Source organism: Podarcis gaigeae (assembly GCF_964106915.1).
Source record: "Podarcis gaigeae genome assembly, chromosome: 1".
Lineage (NCBI taxonomy): Eukaryota > Metazoa > Chordata > Lepidosauria > Squamata > Lacertidae > Podarcis > Podarcis gaigeae.
The window spans coordinates 35125184-35142049 of record NC_139678.1 but is presented as its reverse complement, the minus strand read 5'-3'; the positions used below and the strand labels follow the sequence as shown (position 1 = coordinate 35142049).

Genomic DNA, 16866 nt, shown 5'->3' with positions numbered 1-16866 from the left:
AAAACATTTTTAGCTGGTTTTGTCAGGACTGTAAAGCAAGACAATGTCAAGTCAAAGAACCAGACTTCTCCTGACTCCTGAATAGAGACCAAGGAAGGAAGAGTCAACAACAACTAAGCAAGGAAGTGTTGATACATCTATTTGAGGCTTCATACTAAGTAAATCACTCTTCATGACCTCTTTGTAAATATCAACTGGGGCATCACATCCCACTTGAAATCAAACAATTCCACAAAGGTGGCATACACCACGTATAGTAAAGATGCTTGGGACCACCTTATTCATTGACTCACAGTATTTCAAGATTCTTAGGATACTTGCCAATGACCTAGGAAGCTGGGATCTAGAAGGCACATAGCTCAAGCCTTTTGAGTTCCAAACAAGTCTGAGATACATTTGGATATATCTCTCTCAAAACAGCGAACATGGAGTATACACCTCAAAATAAATAAAGTACGATTAAAGTGATTATGCTGCTTTATGTGCACATCAGATGTGACACAAAGTTTAGATAATAGTTCAGGTCTGTAATGGAAGGTGGGGCTGTGTGCAAGTTCTGTGACCTCTTGACATATTTAAGGCGGCCTTGGAGATACCAGACAAGTAGCTTAAACTCCACATACTTCCAGGATATGCATGCCCTCAATCATTTCCTAATCTAGTCCCTGCAAGGACTGAATAATAGCCATTTCACTATATATTCTATCAGTTTATTCATATGCATTTTATATGCTATATCGATTATATCTGATTCCAGGCCACTGTTTTTATCTCCACAGTTGAGACTATCTTTCTATAAATTTACTCCATTGTTCATAGGGTTTAAAAAAGCTATTTTTGAAATGTAAGTTTAATGGCATCGCCCTGGGTCATCACTTTTAGTAAATGAGATGCTGGTGCTGGAAGACTAGGGGGAAAAATTGCATCCTGGAGTTTCTTCCCTACTCCCCCTCCCCCATCCCCTGATGAAAGCAAAGATAGACTGCAAGTCGGAGACCTCACAATAAGGCACCCTGTGTAATTCCACCCAATTACATAGAAAGGAACAATCCAAGCTTCGTGCTGGCAATAAATCCTATATACCAATTATCCAATTGTCACTCCTTATGTAGACAAAACAGCACCATTCACGTACAAGGAAGGGAGAGGTATTAGCAAGTCCACAGTGAAGTTTGAAGAAGTACAAAACACTTTTAGGGGGAGGGTGTGCTAAGGAGGGAAAATCCCCCAAATAGCCCAATCAGGAATGAGCGTGCTTGCTGGATGCAGAATGCTGACTGACTGTTGGAGGATGTGGGGAGAAGCATTGACCCTCCTCCTGGTGACATTTCCTGCTAAAAAAAACCCTCAAGCTGGCACCTGTCTCTAAAAGTGCCATATACTGCGTATGGGTATAGGGCAAAGAGTTGTTTCAGGGAGGAAACAGTGCAGGGAGGAGAGTGGCAAAAAGTATGCGCACAAAAAGGTAACTCTGTGTGCATGCATGTATCTCAATAAGTGAACAAGCAAACAGCAAAAGGGTTTGCATGGTTTATTTAAACAAGTTGACTTCCTCATTTCACAGTAACACTGTTGTAATTTTAATTTTTTTGTAATAGCTTGCAAGATTGTGTGTTGAACCATGGTAAATTACTAAAAACAAACAGATCATTTATTTTTATTTTTTTGCAGTGGTACTAATTGCTTAGTAAAGTAAGCTATCTGTATACCTAAATGGTCAGCATTTCAGACAAAGAAAGGAAACTAAGGTCACAATTCTACACTGTTTCTAGGAGTCCTTCCATTTCACTCAATAGGATTTGCTCCGGAGTAATTCCACTGAAGACAGACGTGCCTGGCGTGCTCTGGTCCATGGGGTCACAAAGAGTCGGACACGACTAAACGACTAAACAACAATAACAGTTGCACTGAGGGTTGCACTGTGAATTACATTCATGGGCTGGTAGTAATGGCCGCTGTGCTGAGGCAGTAGCTTGGAGGAACCGGCTTAAAAATCCAAATGCCACTGCAAAAGTTTATTCATATCTGGTGCAAGAATTTGAGTCTACCAGTGGAAGGACAGCTATCTTTAATGCTAATGCTACCCTCGACCCTGAGCTTTGAGAGGGCCTTTTTAGCCCCAAATAAGCTTTTAGACCCAAAGAAGTTTCATATGAAATATGCCAGCCACAACCCAGGTGAATTTTGCATTGGATGGACAAATCCCCCATATTGTCTAGGCTATTTGGAGCTGATTCCTCTCCCATAATTAAGATTCTGCAATTTAAACCAATCCATAGGATTAGGCGTTAAAGTTTAGTAACATATTCAGCTGTAAATAATCACACTCGTTGCCTTGGCTATGAATATTGCAATGAGATCTGATATACATTTGTAAACTCTAGGTGCTAGTAACATATACTACACTGGAGAAGTCTATAGGGATTTGGGAAGTCTATAGCAAATTACCCCAGGACTTGGTGAAACATTTGGTTTTATTTGACACTTTAATCAATGGCCTGTAGGAAAGAGAATATACAGAATGTTAATTCAGAATCAACAATTGTTAAGGCACTTATTAGAAATGCAATTTGCTATGGGAATAAAATGTTTATAACAAATTTCTCTTTAGTAATTAATTGATGGTATTTGAGAAAGAGTCTAGTGAGATACAAGCACAAACAGTTCCAACAAACCGTATCCGCAGCTAAGGTTTCAGGCCGTCATTCCCCACAGGCAGGGCATTCCACTCATCCCTCCAGATCTTTTGTGGTTGGTCCCAGATCTCCTGTCCTTTCCTCCTTTACTTTTCTCTCTCTTTTTTTTACTGGGTGACCTTCAAATTGCAGCACTGGCAAGATCCAAGCCACACAACCATCTTCATTCCCCAGAGGCATCTATACATAAAAGTTAGTATGCATATTTTATGCAATTTTTTTGTCTTGAGCCAGTGCCCCATAAACCTAGCAATGCCCCTGTCCCTCTTTCCCACCCCATGTTCCATCCCTCTGCCCAACTGTCCCTATAAATTCTGTAGCTACTGAGCATGCTCTTTCCTCTTTTCGACCTCCTAGGCTTGTTTTTGTTGTTGTTGTTGTACTTTACTTCTGTAACTCTCAAGCTTTCTTGAGCACAGTGACACTTCACACTTCTCAATGGCCCTTTCCACAGCTGCAATCCTTTCTGTGCCTTGCTATTAAAAGGGATTCGGCAGAAATCATGTTCAAGTCAATGGAGATAAAATCAGCTTAAATTCAAGTAAAATGCTTAGTAGATCAGATAGTCTATTCAGAATTAAGCCCCACTGAGTTCAAATCGACTTATGTGAATGTTAAACCTACATTAATCTGAGCACACTTTGACATTAGAAATGTGTCTTTTGTGTATTCTCGGCAGCGTTAATTATAAAATGCTTACATAATTACAGGGCTCAAAAGAAATGTAAACTTCACATATGAAAATGTTATTTAGAGTACTAGCAAGGCCCAAAACAGATTCAGAGATGGATCCATATCCTACAGCCCATTCTCTAGATTTCACAAATCAGGTACATAAATATAGACCAATGTCCAATGCTGGCTGATAATGCCTGTAGAATGTTGCATACATGAGATGCATCCTCACCTTTCAGTGCTATGTACCATGTCTGGAACATTTGATGACATGGGGCTGTTGCCACTGTTGCCAGTGCAGTACTGCTGCTTTGACCACTTGCACTCTTGCAGTGCTTAGAAAGCCAATCTCACCACCACTTTGCTGGCTAGAGAAGGCCATAGACAAGCAAATAACTAATTAGCATATTAAATGGTTATAGGATGACAGTAAATTTCTCAGTAGGTGATTGCACTACTGGGATTGTCATGCATAACCAGTCTGCAGTACAGCAGGACATATGGCTAATGTAATTCCTACATATTGCCTTTTCCCAAGGGGTGAACTCTACACCTCTGCAGACAAACAATGTGAATTATTTATCTAAACTCTGCTTACGCCTAATTTAAACCCACAAAGAGAATGAAAAGGTTCAGTCCTGACCCTTTAAAAGCCCATAATTAAATTCTGATGATATCGTAGAGCTCCTTAACTGAAGTGGCTATTGTTTAAGATAAAGTAGAAATAATAATATATAATATTCCATCTTCAGGTCACAAGACTGGCCATCTAGAACTAGTCACAAGGGGGTGGAGACTGAAGGAGGCTGTCTGAGAGCAGGAGTTCTCAGGCTTCCTCAGCTCTCAAATTTATTGAAACAAGTTGCTCACTCGGAGCTATCCGTGGTCCTGCAACTTGCTGGCTGGCTTGCATCCTTCTCCATGGGATATGGCATTGGATCAGAACACAGCAGAAGGAGGAACACACAGAAAGGTTTTGTTTGTTTTTTAAGGGAATATTGAATGAATCACCTCATTGCCTCAACAGATTACTTTCTGGTTCACATTAAGAAACCCTTTTAAAATGTTTCCAGGGATTGAAGTGGGAGATGCCTCACCTCCTACCTTTCTCCAAAGAGACCCCAAAAAGGTAGCAGCAAAGCCAAGAATTCTGCTGTTTATAACTTGGATCTTATTTCAAAACATGTTAACCCCTACACTGATTAATTAGTTTTTATTTATTTATTTATCAAGATATCTGTATATTGCAATTTCATTTAAAAAAAATAAAAGCAGTTTGCAACAATTAAAACACAATAAGGACAATACAAAAAAATAAAATAGATTACCAGCTGACTATTATGGAACACATTAAAAAACAAAATCTCTACAAACCAGTGGTGGCAAAGCAAATTCTTCCACAAACACTTGAAAGTCAATACAGGAGGTACCTACTGAATCTCAGTTTCAGGCTGAGGGCTCAGTTTCATGTTGATGCTGAATGAGCCTCACTAACTCTGGGGACAACCAACCAAGTATCTACAGCTGATATCAGTGATTGAGCTGGTATATAAGGGATCAGGCAGCACAAAGCAAACACAGTTCCTACTCCTTACTGTATGTTTGAAGTGGCTGTGACTCAGAGATTGCAGTGTGGTTTACATTGCAAAATGCTGGCCTGGCTTTGAGCTGCTTTTAACAATCCTGCAGTGTCTTCCAGTAATATTAGACTGTATGCTAATGAAGGGCTGGTCTGAAGTTGAGAGAGTGCAACAGCCTATTACTTTTATCCCCAGATTGCTGATTCAACTGACAGAGTAGCACCCCACAACCCTTTAATGTATTTCACTGATATACCACAATTGCAGTTCGAAGGTGATGTAAGAAAGCAGCACACAGGAGCCTCGCAATGTTGTTTACTGTTAATATTGCAGGTCAAAGGTGAGGATGAGGCAAGTTTGGATTCCCAGTTAAAAGTCCTCCATATCTCTCAAGCTGAAGCAAATGTCAATGTACTTAAAGTTCCTCTCAAGTCAGATCAAACAATCAACTGCAGGCAGAAGCCACATGATCCATTGACTTGCATGCAGACTGGCTGCACTTTTATATGTGATCAATGAAAATACTAACAATACCATGAACTAAGACTCACATCAGAGCAGGAACTTCCATTTTTGAGGCTAGCTTGTTTTTCAGTCCCCTTACACAGGCTCAGATAACACAAATCCCAGGGCTGCACTGCAACATTTTGTTGGAGGGACCCATTTGTTATATTATAACCTGTACAGTAGCAGCAGCGGCATCTGCACATTTTATATTAACATTCCGCCAACGCCTTATTGCTTCAAGGAAAATTCAGGAGCCACAGTTTATCCCGCTCCCTCAGTGAGGGTTTAGCACCTCTCTTTCTCCTTGCAAGTTGCAGAAACTTTATAGAGCAGCAATTCAAACAACAATAGTATCCACATTTAAGGACTGGAGAGCGATTAGTTTACATCCTCCTCCCCCCACCAGACCCTCTTCAGTCACTACTGCTTTCTTTTTTTAAAAAAAACATATGTGAAGGATTTCAGGTTCCCCATCCCTGGCTTGATGAAACAGCATTTTACTATATAGGCCTTAACCAAAATCATTCAACACCTGGATCTTTGACTGCACTCCATGCAAAATCTGTCCTCCCCCCACCCCTGATAATGATATTTTGTTCTGTGCAGCAAAAAGCAGATGAAGAAGAGAAAAAGATTTGTATGCATATAGAGAGAAGTTCCATTCCAAGGGTAAAGAGGTAGATTGATGAGGTTCTTCATTTATCACTTCTGTTGCAAAGACGAAAATGTGTTCCTCCAAGAGAAGCCAATTGCAATATTTAGGAGAAGGTAATTAATTTCAAGAACCCAATTCTGTTTGAGCCTCTCTTTCTTTTTCTTTTTCAAAAGTCTAGTTTCAATCAGATCGCCATTTGTATTTATTGAAGTATGCGAGAATTATGAACCCATTAAGAGGAACTTATAAATCAGTCATATCATTTATACAGTGCTGTACATTTCTAGATATTTTGGGGGTGGGGGGTGGGGACTTTAGTTGTGGAGAGAGAAACTGGTTCCAAACAACCATTTGCAACTTGATAGGTGTTATGTAAAAAGCTCATCTAGGGGGATTTGGTACCCAGTTGCCCAGGTTGGTTTCATCCCCAAACTCCTTGGCTCCTTGGTTTTGTTCTACAGATGGCTGCAAAAATCGGGATGCTTTGACAAGTGTAGAGAGGAAGTAGTCCTTGGCATACACCAGCTACCCTCATTATCAAACTTGTCCTCATTGACTGGCAGGGGCCAGACACTCCAGATAAATGATAATGCCTGGCTCTGCACCTAATCTTTTTGTTATTCGCCAGCACAAGCACACAACTCTATTTAGCCCTCATTTCCAATGACCACTGCCTCCACTGGTAACCTAACTGCATTCCTCAAGAACAGGATCATCCACCAGTGTTTTGCACCTAGCTATCTTGCCAAATACAATTTGGATCAGGGATACTTTGCTTGATTGGCCCACAACCCTCACCTCAGCTCTCCCTAAGACGACCCTCTTTGCTCTGTGGCAGAACACATGTATCATCATACCTCAGGCTATTTAGCATGTCCACTTGGATATGGCAAACCCCTCCCTCCTTCAGCACCTGACCAACCCTAGTTCATTGTTTTGTCTCAGGTAATTCCTCCACTCAGGAACACAAGTTTTTAAACTTTTGTCCTCAAGGACCAATCGTTTCCTACTCTACTTGAATACCTGGTCGTTGTCATGTTTGTTGTTTTTCCTTGAATTTATCAGGAACTTTAAAGGGACATGTTGTCCTTCAAAGCAATCTGGAAAGGGGTGCAGGATATACATGAAACAAACAAACATTGGAGAAGCATATTGGGAGGGTTCAAAGGAACTGAGGTTGCCCCTCGGAATTATTTAGTTTTATGTTAGGATAGAGAACCATCTGCAAATATTGAAAGGTAGGTTGTGGTTTACATCCAAAGACTCGTCCTTAATCTCTTCAAGGCTTCCACTAAATAGCCGTGACCTCAGACTCCTAAGTCACTGCAAAGTTCAGGAAACACACTTATTCTTTACTGCTCAGAGCAGGAAACTGTTCACATTTCAATCTTTCAACTTCTCTCTATCTTGCCTATTCAACTTTGCTGTCTTTTCTGCCCTTCTGTGGTCCAAACCCATGCTATTTTCAGTCAAGCTTTCCCTGGTGCACCTGCACCTCCTTGGCAGCCTGCCATATCCCTAGCACCATTCACCATTTCTTATATGGCAACAGTAAGATTCCCCACCCCTGTCTCTCTTTATCAAGGAAACAAGCCAAGTGTCAGTTGTTGGTCCAGGCAAAGTGGGCTTGTGAAACTTGCATACGTCATACTTGAAATAACCATGTTATTATTCTGTAACCATTGTGTCCAGGTGATTCAAACTCTTTAATGCCATTTTGATGTTTATAACAATAAAAACAAGTTTATTGCATTTTGTTGAGACACAGCATGGAACCATTTTATATTTTAATGCCATATTGGTATTTGTAGTGACAAGCAACTTTCTTTTGAACCCCGATTGGGACTGAGTTGTTCCTCCTAATTGCACCTTCTGTGTGATGCACCATGACACTGGTCCAAAGATCTTGAATATCACACCTCTGTGGTTACATGCATACTTGGTGGAGTGTATGGACAGGGACAAACGTTTACCCTTTCAATGTTGTTGGATCACAGCTCCCATCATTCCCAGCCAGCATAGTAATTGATCAGGAGATAATGGGCTTTGAGTGCAGCAACACCTGGAGGGTCTAAACACAACACTCCAGCTCCTCAGCATAGTGCTGGAAAGGGGGAATAGTTGTGATCATTGTGCCTATAAAAAGCCACAGAAGAAACTGAGCGAAGGTAATTGTGGTTTTGGACAGCACAACATGGGAATTTCTGCTCTCCATTATCAGCTGAACCAAAGTGGGGAAGGGTGTGCAGATTTGTAACCAACAAACATCACCACCAAGTTAAAGTTTAGTTTCAGATCAGCCCTAATCCCTACAGCTAGAGTAAGAAAAGAATAAATCAGTTTCTTGATGCTTCTTAGCTTGGGGTCCAGAGACTCCTAGGCACATGGAAAGAGACTGCAATGGACCAGTGGTAGCTCTTTGGAACTGAAGTTGCTCATACTCAAAGGCTGAGCAGCAAGTCAGACAGCAGAGTTTGCCTCCTTTTTCGGCACACACAACACAGAAACAGTATTCTGCCTCCTAGTGACTATAGTAGGAGAACACTTGTGGTCTGGACAATTGCCAAACAATAAGAGGAGGAAAGTCATTTACCAGAGTATGAAACTCTGGTAAATCAGCTTCTCCAAGACCTCCAAAAATTCTGGTTTCATATATCTCTTTGATGGATAGGCTTTTTGTGCTCAAAATTAGAATATTATGTCCTTTTCCCGTGGCTTCTGTAGAATTGCAATGAGTCATAAGTACCCTGGAATAGCTACATGAATAGAAACTGATGTTATCAGGTAAAGTTCAGAACTATCTCATTTGCCATATTTTATGTAGCTCAATGTATGGCCAACTCTGGCTGCTTGCCTCGTAAAACAAATAGAGAGCAAACGAAAGTGGATGAAGGTTACCGTCCTCCTGAGATTGAGGGATGGAATATGGCAGGATACCCGTGAGCAACCCTGGAGTGGCCGCACATCAGTTTTGCAACTGCTCCAGAGAAGAAAGATGGAGCAGAAACCAGACACAGATCAACATAGCCCCTAATTGCAATTGCTGTAGGGCTGCCAAGTCCATGGAAACAAAGTGTGTTGCCAAACATGATACTCCCATGCCACACGGTTCATTTTTCAATTCAGCACCAAACACTTTGTGTCCTCTACTCTCATGGAGAAATAATGAGAGAACAAATGCATTCTAGGAGGGTGCATGTCATAAGTTAGTATACTACAGTATTTGGAGTGTTCAACTAGGGCTGGTGGAGGCAGCCCATGTGGTGTAGAGAGCCAGTGTGGTGTAGTGGTTAAGAGCGGTAGTCACATAATCTGGGGAACCGGGTTCGTGTCTCCGCTCCTCCACATGCAGCTGCTGGGTGACCTTGGGCCAGTCACACTTCTTTGAAGTCTCTCAGCCCCACTCACCTCACAGAGTGTTTGTTGTGGGGGAGGAAGGGAAAGGAGAATGTGAGCCGCTTTGGGACTCCTGAAGGGGAGTGAAAGGCGGGATATCAAATCCAAACTCTTCTTCTTCTTCTTCTTCACGAAACTCCCTGGATGACCTTGAGCCAGACAATGGGTTTTATCCAATCTTCCATGTGCTCAGTTCTGCTGATGCAACCTGATTTCTGTTTCTTTCCCTTCCCTCTAGAGGAAGCCACAACTCTTCAGAGGTGGCTTTGAGGGCATGCTGGGGTGGGGGGAGCAGGAGAGGAAGTGGAAGCTCCATTGCATGCACAGAAGCATCAGTGGCACAGATTGCATCAGTGGAGCTACAGCACTGGATACAATCCAATGTCTCCTAGCCTTATTACCATATTTTTTGCTCTATAAGACTTACTTTTCCCCTCCTAAAAAGTAAGGGGAAATGTGTGTGCGTCTTATGGAGCAAGTGCAGGCTGCACAGCTATCCCAGAAGCCAGAACAGCAAGAGGGATTGCTGCTTTCACTGCACAGTGATCCCTCTTGCTGTTCTGGTTTCTGAGATTCAGAATATTTTTTTTCTTGTTTTCCCCCTCCAAAAACTAGGTGCATCTTGTGGTCTGGTGCATCTTATAGAGCAAAAAATACGTAACTCTCAGAGTTTATGTGAGAATACGATGAGAGGGAAAGACAGGATTAAAATATAACAAAAAATGATAATGCTAGGTTAGGGTTGACATAATTGCAAAATTGCAAAGAAATTGGACATTTTTGAGCTATTTCTGAGGAAATTTGGCAAAAACAACACTGCCGACATAGGCTGCCATACATAAATATTCAGTTGCAGTGTGCACCGGAGATATGTGCACACTCAATCAGCAGAGTGTAGCAGAAACGATGTGGCGCTTAGGTGTGGCATTCTAAGTAATTTATTAAGCAATATATACAGGACAAAGCATTCATGGCATCTTGTCACATCTTCTCCAAGAGAGAGAGAGAAAGTAAAAAGTACAAAAGTACAATACAGCGGAAGAGATAAGACTGACTTCCGTTCTCACACTTTCCAAGCCTGGAAAGTAAACACAGACATGAGATGTACCGTAACAATCACATATCCAGCAACGGAAGAAAGAAAATGCTGACAATCTAGTCCAACTATTTGCAATGCAGGGATCTCAACTAAAACATCCATGACAGATGACCATCCAACCTCTGCTTAAAAAACCTCCAAGGAAGGAAAGTCCACCACTTTCCAAGAAAGACCATTCCACTGTCAGACAGCTCTTACCATCAGAAAGTTCTTCCTAATGTTTAGTCAGAATCTCCTTTCTTGGAACTTGAATCCATTGGTTTGGCTCCTGCAATGAAATAGATACAGATGGTCCTGAGGAATGATTTCATGAACATGAGAAAAATTGTGCCTCTTAATGGTACCCTTTCCCTCTCAGTGTATCTCCTTACGCTATTAGCTGAATAAATCTCTGAGTTCCTTTAACAGTGGAAAGAAGTGTTAAGGGTTGTTGTTCTCTGACGGGGGCAGTGAATCATTTTCACCATGAGTTAATACGGAGAGCTCAAAAATGTATTGTCTGATTAAGTAATGTGAAGACAGTCTAGCCTACAGGCTAAAAGACTGTGGATTCTATCCCCTTACCTGAGCTTAGCTGATTTCCACTGTCTTTATACTTCAGCCTAGGGGTAAATATGTTTTCACAAGTGCTATACTTTGGAAAAGACATTAAACAGAGATCCATTCAGCCAGTATTTGATGGCTATCTCGGCAGAAGTTATACTAGAGGCACTTTTCAAAGAGTACAGGGGTGAGTGAAATCTTAGCAAACATTATCTTTCTCTACCTTACACGGAAGCTAATAATATGGTTGTGCTGAATGTTCCCAAGGAAATATTTTATTGTAAAGGGAGGTCTTCCGTGAGGCATGGAAAACTTCACAAGCCAATTCCTTAGATCACCTTATTTGCCGCTTGTTCAACACCAAGTTGCTGCTGTTTGTTTCTGTGGCGTTCGTACGGAGCCCCCGGTTGTCTCACGGACTATTGACCCGTACACCACTAATCCGCTACCACCAACCAGGTCCTCCCTGGTAAAATCACTTCAGTCTCAGTCAGCTTTTCAATTAATAAAGAAGAGTATATTTTATTTCAGACATAAAACAAAACTTTTACAGCATACCAAACGGTGTTCCTCTTTACTTTCTTAATCTTATGTTCCTCTCTCTATCTCTGCTACCTCCCCCACACTCAAGGACCAACTGCCCTAACTGTCTCTCTATTACCAACTGCCTTTCCCAACCAGCCAACCCATGAAATCCAACCAACTACCCACCCACAACCCCCAACGAACTCCTCCCAGAACTAGTCTTATAGACCCACTGACTCCACCCCCCTGGGTCCTGTCTGTGCAACCTATTTAACTATTTCCCCTCCAGCACTCTCTCATATATGTTAACGTCACAGTTTCGTTTTGCTGATCTGCTCACTACTGCCTTGGGGGGCGAGTTCAACAACCTGATAATATAATCCCAACCATTCAGGGATCACATTGCAAACATGATTTTTGGCTATGTGGCTGACATCACACAGCTAATTACCGGTAATTGAAAGCCAGAAAGCACTGCTCTCACTTGCATGCCAGGGAAGGAACAGTGCTGAAACACTTTTGTTCCTGTTTAATAACAACAGCAGCAACGACAACAACATTATATTGGATTTTTTACTTGTCATTCGCCATAAGGTACTAGAGCAGTTTGCAACAATATAAAAAAATACAATACTAAAATCAATTAAAACAATTTACAACCCTCTCCATCAGTGAAAGAGCAAGCACTTTTTACAAGGAATTATAATGTTCATGAAAACTACCCCCATTCATTTTCATTCAACCCTGCCAACTTGTGGCAGTAGACCCTTAGGTTTTACCTCTTTACTTACTGAAAATCTCAGTTTTAATTTCAAATAAATATACTTTTCTCCTTAAGGCTCATCTAAAATTTATTGACTGGAAATGCTATGCTAAAAGAATTAAAATTAAGAATATTTCATATGAATTGATGAAGGTAATGGATTACTTTAGCTATTTGTTCTATTGGGTTTTTACTGTAAATGGTTTTGTAATAACTGATTGTCAATCAACTTATATAGAATAAAAATCAAAGTATAAAACAATAAAATGGGGGTGTTATATATAATGTTATTTATTATGGATTAATATTATGATGATTATAAACTAAGATTCACAAACTATACAATCCAGATAAGGTGAGCTGAAAGAGTGGGCACATTTCACAAATATTTTTGTTCCTTGCACAACGGAAGCCTCTTATGAGCGTTTTTTCATAACCCTTCGTGAAACTGTTTTCAGTGAGGCAGATGCTGGGGGAACCAGAATGATGCTTTCTCACCTCAGTCCAGTTGCAGACAGCTGACTTCTTTGGCCAGGATGTGAATGTGGACATCCATTTGGAAGAGCATCTGCATGGACATTCCTTTGCAGGTAATCCAGTACAGATGGACAATATTAAGATGCAAATCCAGATCCAGATGTGTATCCACATGTGGCTGTCATCCATCTGGCCTGCATTACTTTTGGTATGCACATCTGAATGTGCATCCTCATCTATTTTCTGCCCTAATTAATCTCGCATAACCAGATAGAGCCAGATCACAGCGTAAGTCTTTGTGGGTGAGGAAACAGCCAAAGCAGTGCAGTCACACAGTGTATCGTGGGAATTCAGTGTAAGGTCCTTCCTTCTCTCCACACACTTATTGGAGAGTTTAGTCTGACCTCAGAGATGCTACCGCTTAACACAAGTGAACTGCCTACAGCCTTGTGTTTATTGATAATCCTTTATTGGCTGACATCACACAATAAAGTAGTTTTCTAAAATGGTGCAGACGGGGAACAGATGGGGAACACGGTCTGCAAATAGTGCAGAATTGCACAAGAGATTTGAAAGTATGGCTTTGTGTTTGCACAGATTTCCTCCCCCGCTCCCAAAGCATAGGGCCAGCCCTACTATTAGGCACACCGAGGCACATTGTTTCCTTGATAACCCTCATGAAAGTCATATCGTATGAACTATCCCTTTTGTAGGCCGTTTCTATTAACTCAAGGGAGGACTAAGTAAGTTGGTCAACACAATCAACAATCTTATTGAAAACAGTGTGGCACTGAAGTCAGTGGGACAGTTTCGGAATATTTAAAGTGTACTCTTTAAGCTCATTTTATCCCCAAGTCCAAGTCTTTTGCAGAACAAAGCTACACAGTTAATGGTAATAGTCTACCCAAGCAAATTATAATACTAGTATAATGTGAATTAAATAGTTTTAAAAAAATAATCATATAATTTGTCCTTGAAGGGCATTTCCATTACAACCATTTTCTAAATATTTGGAAGCAAGTTCTATTATAATTTAAATGGAATTTACTTCCAATTAATTGTACTTAAGCAAAGTCATTTTAGTTCCTGGCACTAATGCGAGTGTGTTGAGATATCATTAAAAAAAATAAAAATGCCTCAGTCCTCAATTCAGTGGTTCCCAGAATTGCTAATGGAATTCTACCATGCCTTGAGACTCACCTGATACATCAGTAGCTATACATGGCAGTCCAAAGCACAGCAAACACTGTCAATTTAATGGAATTGACTTCCGCAAAAGTATACACAGAGCTGAAGATTTAAGAAGCATTGTCCAAAGTTTGCAGCAGCATGCCAACTTCCCCAAGATGCTACTTTTACTCATGAACGGGAATCAATTGTTAATATGAATAATGCAATACATATAATAAAAATAGATGGTGAGGTATAGGTCTTTTCTGATTCAACACGAAAGAGAAATTCATTCAATTTCTAACTATGTATGTTCTAATTCATGCCACTGTCTACTGTGTTGTTGGCACTATTTAAATCTTAAACAATAACAGAATGATAATTTTGCAACCTCGTCATTAGCTGCATTTTGTCATCTATTTTACAAGCTTCCTTCCTTCCTTTATAATTTACACTGTTGAATGCTCCTCATCTGTAGGCTACCAGGGTAGTGTATATCTCTTTATGTCAGTGGTTGGCCATTTTTTTTAGCCGTGGGCCGGTCCACTGTTCCTCAGACCTTGTGGCAGGCTGGAGAGGGGGCACCGGGGGGGAGGGAGAGAGCTGGATGAAGAGGCGAGGGGGGCAAGTAGTCCTCCTCCCCACCCCCCAGCCCCAGCCGCTGCGCTTACCTTCCTAGGGGCTGCCGCCGCTGCCACCACCACCACCACCACTGCTGCTGCTGCTTCTTCTGGGTAGGCAGAGCGAGCTCATCCGCTCTACTTTCTGGCCCACAGGAGCACCAGGGCAGCGGCAGTGGAGGGAAGATGAGCAGTGTGAAAGGGCTGGCTCCAGAGAGGGGCTGCTTAAAATGGCGCTCAGCCAGCTCCTCTAGGCAGGGCGGGGAGAAGCCAGGAGGAGGGAGGGAGGGAGGAGGTGCCACCACGGGGTGTGTGAGGAGGAGATGGAATGGTGCAGGGGGGAATGGCGCAGTCCAAACAAACAGAATCCCCATGCCGATCCATAGACAGTCCGCAGGCCGGATCCTGAAGGCAATTGGGCCTGATCCGGCCCACAGGCCTTAAATTGCTGACCCCTGCTCTATGTAATCGAAATGTAAGAGTGTCGTCACGAGCCCCCAGGGAGGATCTGTAGTGCCACATCTGGATTTGCATAAAGTCACTGCAGAATAGGGGAGCAACAAGACTCATCAGATATTTAGTAATCCACATCCAGTAATAACACACAATACAAACTGTATTGTTTTTGTTGTTGTTTAATTAAATTTATCCAAAGATCACAGTGTGGTCCACAACATAAAAATACAAAATGATAACACAAAATATATAATGAAAGAAAAATAACATCAAACCAATTACACTGCTCCCCAAAACACATTTAGAAGGCCATAGAATGTGAATCAACCCTAGAACTAATTGAAGAGAAATGTTTTTGCTTGGTGTCTAAAGATATCTAATGAAGGCACAGGTGAGCCTCTTTGGGGAGAGCTTTCCACAATTGGGGAGCCACTGCAAAAAGGCCTATTTTCATGTTGCCACCCTCTGGACCTCTCGTGGAGGAGGCCCATCACAATCTATAAACACCACAATCCTTTAAATTATTTTCCACGTATATGAAATTAGGCCAATCATCTTAGTGACAAAAAATATAATAAAAAATAATCATTTAAAAAATCCAAATGTTATGGCGAAAAAGGATTTTATATATCCTGTCTACACGGTGCAATTCCATACATGCCTACTCAGAAGTACTGCTTTGTGTTCAAGGTGACTTATTCTAACATTGGCATACCCAGCATGCCCTCATGAGTACTGCTGGACTACAATTCCCATCATCCCTGATATTTGGCCATACTTGCTAGGAATGATGGGAATCGTATTCCAACAGCATCTGCAGGGCACCACATTGGCGACCCCTGCTCAAAGGTAAGTGTATATGGGATCACAGCCTTGTATTTATTTCTGTTCTATTTTGTTCTATCTCATCCTGCTTTATGAATACTGTTTCACTTTCCACCTAAATGATATCTGACTAAAGTGAAGCAAAAATTAGATGATACAATGAAGGTTTGAGGCATTCTCTCTAGTATCTGTCACAGGCTCCTTCCAACAGCAGATAATGAAAATTCAAAGTCAAACCATTTAACTTTAAGTAAATGGAAATGAATTTCTAGAGAAGAGATTTTCTTTCACTTGTGAGAGAAAGGAATAGGAGTTCACTGGCAGTTAATATAAAGATACCACATATAATTGTGATAATATAATGTATAAATATTAAGTGTTATTATATTACACAACCTGTGGGTGTGGGTGTATGCGTTAAAAAAAAATTTTTAGCATCACTGAGTTTTCCCCCATAAGACTTTGGATGCAATATGGTGCATTGTAAGAAAATACATTATTAGAAATGCTTTGAGCTCAGATGAAACAATTTGCAGAACATCTTGTAATACAATAACAACTGTGTAAAAAAAATAAAAATCTGAAAGGTGGAATCTAACATTTGCATTCTGATCCTCATGCCCGTGTGTGTTCCAATACATACATGGAGCTCCTCAATGTATGCCCAGAAAGGAGATGAAAACTGCTTGATTTATTTAACAAAATTATTATACTGCTTGATTGTAAGAGAACCTTTAGTGGTTTACAAAAATATTATAGAATCATAGAATCTTAGAGTTGGAAGGGACCCCAAGGGTCATCAAGTCCAACTGCCTGCAATGCAGGAATCTCAGCTAAAGCATCCATGACACATGGCCATCCAACCTCTGTTTAAAAACC

General features: G+C 41.1%; 1 long non-coding RNA gene across 1 annotated transcript in view; it reads right to left on the bottom strand.

The window, feature by feature from the left end:
• LOC310846168 overlaps positions 1-10878 on the bottom strand; it is a 55524-nt gene extending 44646 nt beyond the window's left edge. Inside the window, exon 1 of the long non-coding RNA XR_014565172.1 lies at positions 10807-10878. This is a non-coding gene — a long non-coding RNA (uncharacterized lncRNA). The remainder of the gene's footprint in view (positions 1-10806) is intronic.
• Between the last annotated feature and the right edge of the window lie 5988 nt (positions 10879-16866).